The sequence below is a fragment of the Manacus candei genome, unplaced genomic scaffold (assembly GCF_025592945.1).
Source record: "Manacus candei isolate 608988 ecotype Guabito, Panama unplaced genomic scaffold, ASM2559294v1 h1tg000051l, whole genome shotgun sequence".
In the NCBI taxonomy this organism is placed as follows: Eukaryota; Metazoa; Chordata; class Aves; order Passeriformes; family Pipridae; genus Manacus; species Manacus candei.
Window position 1 is genome coordinate 985,275 of NW_026138099.1, and position 6,564 is coordinate 991,838.

Here is a 6,564-nt window from a genome sequence, read left to right on the forward strand (position 1 = left end):
TTTTATTTTTAAGACCGCCACTAATGTCGCCACAACCGTGGGGCTGAGAACCTTCTAACATTTAGAAGATTCGTCGGCCATCGGCTGGCTGGACGAAGGGAAGCAGCACTCCTTGTGTTTCGGTGGTGTGTGCATAGTCAGAACTGAAAGAAAGCGGAAGACGTGCACGGAAACTTGTCCTCAGCAGGCGGGAACTGCTGTAGTGAGCTGATTACGAACTCCAGATTGCTTAATTATTTTAAAGACTTCGTAACATTATAAGTAGGGTACAATGGGGACTCAAATATCTTCTGAACAAAACCACATTTATTTAATCTTAAAATGCGAGCTCCAGCAGCATAGCGCGAAAATTGACGAACAGCCCTTGCAGAAGCTGTTGCTGCGGGCCCAGCGTCACATGTCAGAACTGCACGTTACTGACCTTCTTGAGATGCGCTTGTGGGACTCGGCGACCGCCCGAAAAAACCTGAGCAGCTGCTGCCCGGGACGGGCCCCAGCCGCTGAGCGGAGCGCACAAGCACACTGCAGCCCGACACACGCTGCCCGGAGAGAGCCGTGTGAGACAGAACCACGGCCACCGCCGCTGCAGCCACCCCGGGCAGGGCCGGGGTGCGAGCCGGCGCCAGCGAACTGCAGCGCTGCCTCGGCAAGTTCCCGTAGCGCCGCCCGCTACCGCTCTCAGCAGCAGCAGCCGAGCAGCGGCCAGAGCCGCGAGGTCAGCACCCCAGAGCAGGTCCCTGAGGAAGGGCCACCACCTCCGGCGCCCCAGCAAACAACGAGATCGAGAGACCCGTGCCGGCGGAAGCAGCAGCGGGACCCGAGCGGGAACCAAGCAGAAGGCAGGAAGGACCCGGAACCTGGAAACACACAAACGAAAGAGGCACCGCGAGAAACAAACACGAGTAGAACACGATGTATGCAAAAACCGGGGCTATAGAGCGTGGGCGGCGGGAAGGATCCCACGGAGTGCCCGGGAGGCTCCGGGAGAGGTCCGAGGGAGGAAAAAGCCCAAGCGGGACCGTCGGCGAAGGAGGGAGCAAGTGGAAGCCCAGCGGCAACAGCACGAGACAAACCCAGGATCAGAGGGACCCCAGAGACAAACGGAGCGGGGCAGACACAAAGCTGCCGACTTCAGCAGTAGTCAAAGCAAAGCAGCAAAACCCCCCTTCCTTGATTTTTTTTCCTTTTTCTTTGCAGCCTAAACTAAGAACTGGTCTTTTTTTGCAAACCCTTTTGTTTATCAACCTGTTTCAGTTTAATAGTGTGAGTAAGGCGAACAAAACGCTACCAATGGAGAGATTGTCCCCCTCCGCAAAACACACAAACAAACAAACAAACAAAAGAAAGAAAAAAAAAGGGGGAAAGCGAAGGAAGCAAAGAACGTTTGCTGAATGAAGACACCCTTCCATAGCTAATAGCCAGAATTGTTTTTAAATGTATGCATAGCTGTATTTTTCAAAATTTTAAAGTTTTTGCAATAACAATTTTCTTTAAGTCCAAAAGCCAACTTAACACGGAAAGACATATATTTGCCTTAAAAATAGAAGAAGTATATATTTTATCCTTGAACTATAGGAATGTTTATATGTATTTGAAATTTAAATTGAACATGAAGTAAAATATGCTTATGTTTTTACAGGTTATACTATCATAAAAAACAGAAAACATATATTACTGATCTAAGGGTGAGAAACAAAAAATGCCAATTTCTCAGTTCATAACCAAAAGACACTGTAAAATGAAACCCAAAGGTATGTTTGTATGATGTTTGTTCGATGGCCATCGAGTATGAATGTGTGAATGTATGCATGCGTGTGAAAATACAATAATTAATATGTTCTGATTTATTCACAAATGCGCATTACCTCACATGTGCACAAACACCCTTAGATAAAAAACAGAAAGCATATCACCCTGAGTTGAATAGAATTTCATTTGCAGAGATGTTTTAAGTTAAATAAAAGTTTTCAAAAACAAACACTAAAAAACTTTCAGGTAAAAGTCAGAAGCACACGAACCCTGAAGTCATCAAGTTATTAAGTTTGGTTCAAAATCAATTGCTTATAAGTCAATAGGATCTTTAGAGGATAGCTTAAATAAGATTTTATAAGAGTAATTTCTAATAAGAAATAATGGAACTAAGTTAAGTTGTTTAAACAAGTTTTGTATTAATCCAGGGTTATTTAGTTTAACATTGTTTGGAATTTTTCCTTCTTGCATTTTGTTCCTTGTTTACTTTTCTATATCCAAAAATGTTTGATAGTCTTTTTGATTGGTTAAATGTTCTTAATGTTAGTGCTAAGTTTAAGAAAATAATTTTTGTAGCAATATGCAGAATACCTTAAAACAGCTATGATTCCTTCACATGCTTTTATAATGCCAAACCTTGTGGCCCAAACTATTCTGACACACAATGCCTTTGCATAATCATACTTTCCATCTCAGGTATATAAAAGACTGTACATTTCCTTGAAAAAGGAGCCTCCTTGTTAAAATTAATTTCACTTGTGGTATTAAAAGTAAGACTGCAATATTTCTTGTTAGATCCATTTAAGAATACATTTGCTTCTAAAATGCAGCTATAGAATTTGTTTTTACCTCACTCTGAACTAATGCATCAAAGCATTGATAAGTTGAAGAAAAAAAACAGTAATCAAAGCTTAGATTACATGTTTAGTTAGCATGATAAATTTAATACTCTTGTTAAAGAAAACATTTATGGTAATATTTGTATTGCTTTGTATTTTATCTTGCATTAGCAAACGTTTAATCAAAGTTTTTTCCAAGTTTTTTGTTTTTTAGAAAAATAAAAAAAAAAAGGGCAGATGTGGGAGCCCAAACCCAGCTTTCAGCAAAGGAAAACAAGGGCTGACAAACACCTCATGGTCTGAAGGAGCTGGACCCTTCTCACAAGACCTGTTAAAGTTCTACCTTATGGATTGAGCCTGGCTCCAGCAGAAATCAGAAAGGACTCTTGAGATGATTGTATCAGACCATGTCTAAACCCCTTTAATCCCTTTCCCCCTATGTAATCTTGGTTGAGGGAAATATTTAACCCATTGGGTGACGGTAGTAAAAACTTGTGTAATTATCTAATTAACATAGCTCGTCCTCTTCATTAACATGTCCAGCCCCAGATCCTTTAAAATAGTGTTCTCATGTTCAATAAACTATTCCAGTTCCGCCATACTGGGATCGTGTCTAGCTTTTATTTTTAAGACCGCCACTGCTATATGTAATAGGAGAAGATACGACAAAATACAGGACTCCATTCTTGTTACACTGCAGCTTTAAAAGAACTTCTCTTAAACATGACAACATATTGATTTTTTAACCACTTCAACATTGGACTGAATCTACAAAAACTCCTAGCAATTTGTAGCTCATAAATGCAAGGAAAGATGAGTAGAATTTAAAGATAAATAGGTTGGAGATAGGTAGTTGGTAACAATGGTTTGTGGGTGCCCCATCCCTGGAAGTATTGAAGGTCAGGTTGAACAGGGCTTTGAGCAACCTAACCTAGTGAAAGATGTCCCTGCCCATGGCAGGGGGCTAGACTTACATGTTGGAAGGTCCCTTCTGACCCAAACTGTTCTATGATTCTAAGATTCTATTATCTGTATCCTGTTCATACCTACATGAGTTTCAGCTGCAAAATGTAGGCACTGACATGTACAAATACCATGGCTAAAGATCTTCCATACCTGTTAGGTTTGGAAAGTGCCCTATATTGTTCTTCAGAGCTTGCCTAGTAATAAACAATTTCTTTTGTGCTAAAAAGACTAAGCTCAAATGTTTCTTTTGTCCCATGTTAACTGTGAATGCAATATGCTATAGAAATGCAGAATTGTTTGTGTAGCACTGAATGCAGTGTTAAATCCTGGGATCTTACGTATTTGGGGATAGTTCTTGAAGTGGAACATTGCAGAAATACAATGGAGCTGGCTGACTAGAGACAGATTAGAAAATCTCTGACCCAGGGAACAAGCAGAAAACACAGAAGTTGGAGGGAAGGAACCAGAGAAGAGACTAAGGAAGAAACAAAGTAAAATACCTGTACGTCTAAAACCTACCTTTTTGTTGTTGTTGTTGTTTGTTTGTTTGTTTTCTGGCCAACTCTTTGAAAATAATTTGCAAATACTATATCTTCAGGATGTACTAACACCACTTTTCAGAACCGCGAACCCTGTAACCACACAGCATAGGGTGTGCATAATCTTATCCTGACAGATAGAACACTACTGGTTGAAATTAAGTAATCTGCTTTGTTACCAGTCTGATTCAAACTAAAACCCCTTTATTTAGGGAGGTGTGTTTTCATTATCTGCTGTCCCATAGGAAATATTTACCAAGAGTTACAAGACCAAGACTTTTTTCTAATCAAATCATTGGTGCCCATAACTTTGAGATGTGACTTCTTTTCCAACGTATTTGTATTTGTAAGCAATTTTGCATTAGGAAATCCAGAATATCTATCTCTTCCCAAAATCTAATCAATCTGTTTCAAGAGATCATTAAATTGCTAGATATTTAGAGAGAATAATTCGATGAATTGCTTCAGTTCTCCAGAATCAAAAATCCAAAGGACTTCTGCTGCAGCAGAATTCAATGCCCTGTAGCATAGCAACTAATGTGGGAAAGGAACAAGTGTGACCAAAGAAAGGCTTAGAACTTAAATAGGCCTGGAATAATTTTTGTGTGAAACAAACAGGCAAAACCTGGAATTCCCTTCAGCCAGCCTTTGGTATTCCTATTTTAAAGTCTTAGCAGGTCTTACATTCCTTTACTAAAAATGTTAGAGAGTTGGAGCCTACCGTGCTGTATTACACTTTTTTAGTACCAGCTGAACAAATCTACTGAGAACTTCCAAGAGGTCTGCTCTACCCCAAGAGCAGACCAAACCAGAAAATCATCTGATGATTCAGGCTACTATTTGAGCAAAAAAGGACATTTGAGTCTAGAATTCAAGGCCACACATGTATTTCAAAACAAAACAGTAATAGACACCTTGAATTTCCTGAGAAGCAGGCATATTTGGGAAGAATACCTGACTTGGTGATATGAAGTTTAATTTGTGATTGAGTTTTTTTGGTGCAAGTTTGAGGAAAATCTGATTCCCAGCTATGGACCACTTCTGTAGCAATACTTTTAAAGTAGTCAATGTTTAGTATTTATTACCCTTTGGCTTCTGCCAAATAACTTAAAAGCATCAGGTGTTGATTTATTTCATTCATGTATCTTCACAAACTGTGCCGAGTTAGTTTTCTTGAGTCTTCCACCACCAAACCCCTCCATGTCATGACAGGTCCCTGTGACAGCTTGCACTATTGTGTTACAGATCGTGACTCCTGCAAACCACAGCTGTGCCGCAGGCACCTGCACTCCCAGCTCCTAGCTGGGAAACTCCTGGTGACCTTCCCTGTGGATTTACTGAAAATCCAAAGCACATGCCCCTTGCATCTGGCAATAAATGTTAAGCTTCCCATGACTTGTGTGGGTGAGGCACTGTGCTGCCTGTGGGGTGGGAGGGCCTGGTGCGGCAGGTGAAGGGCAGTTGCAAGTGGGTGGTTTGTGTTGCTCAACAAAATCACCAGTAAAGGTATTGGCAAAGGCAGATTTACAGAATCACAGAATATTCTGAGTTGGATTATCTAGTCCAACCCTTGGCCCTGCACAGGACCATCCCCAAGGGTCACACCATGTGCCCAAGACTATCATCCAAATGCTTCTTGAACTTTGTCAGGCTGGGTGCTGTGACCACTTCCCTGGGGAGCCTGTTCCAGTGCCCAACCACTCTCTGGGTGAAGAACATTTTCCTAATGTCCAAGATAAACCTCCCTGACACAATTTCAGGCCGTTCCCTCAGGTTGTGTAAGAGTGAAAGTGTAATGAAGTTTGTTGGCAAGGCTCGTTCTACTACTTATTAGTACCACCTTAGCACCACTAGAAGTGTACCACTAAAGTAACTTCCACACACTTTAACCACCTTAACTAGGTGGTTAAAGCACACAGATTAATATGGGACTAAAATCTAAAATCACATAGAATTACAGAGTAGTTAGGGTTGGAAGTGACCTCTAGAGATAATCCAGTCCAACACCCCTGCCATGGCAGGGTCATGTAGAGCAGGTTACATAGGAATATGTCCAGGTGGGTTTTGAATGTGTCCAGAGAGAGAAAATCCATTACTTCCCTGGGCAGCTGTTCCAGCGCTCTGCCACCCTAAATGGAAAAAAGTTCTTCCTCATGTTGAGGTGTAACTTCCTGTGTTTTAATTTATGGCCATTGCTCCTCGTCCTGTCGCTGGGCATCACCAAAAAGACTCTGGCACCATCCTCTTGAGCCCTGCCTTCGAGATACATGCATGTGTTGCTGACATTCCCTCTCAGTCTGCTCTTCTCCACACTAAACAGGCGCAGCTCCTGCAGTCTCTCCTCACAGGAGAGATGCTCCGGACCCCTGACCATCTTTGTGCCCCCGCTGGACCCTCTCTAGTAGGTCCTTGTCTTTCCGGTACTGAGGATCCCAGAACGGGACCTAGCACTGCGCATGTGCCGCACAAGG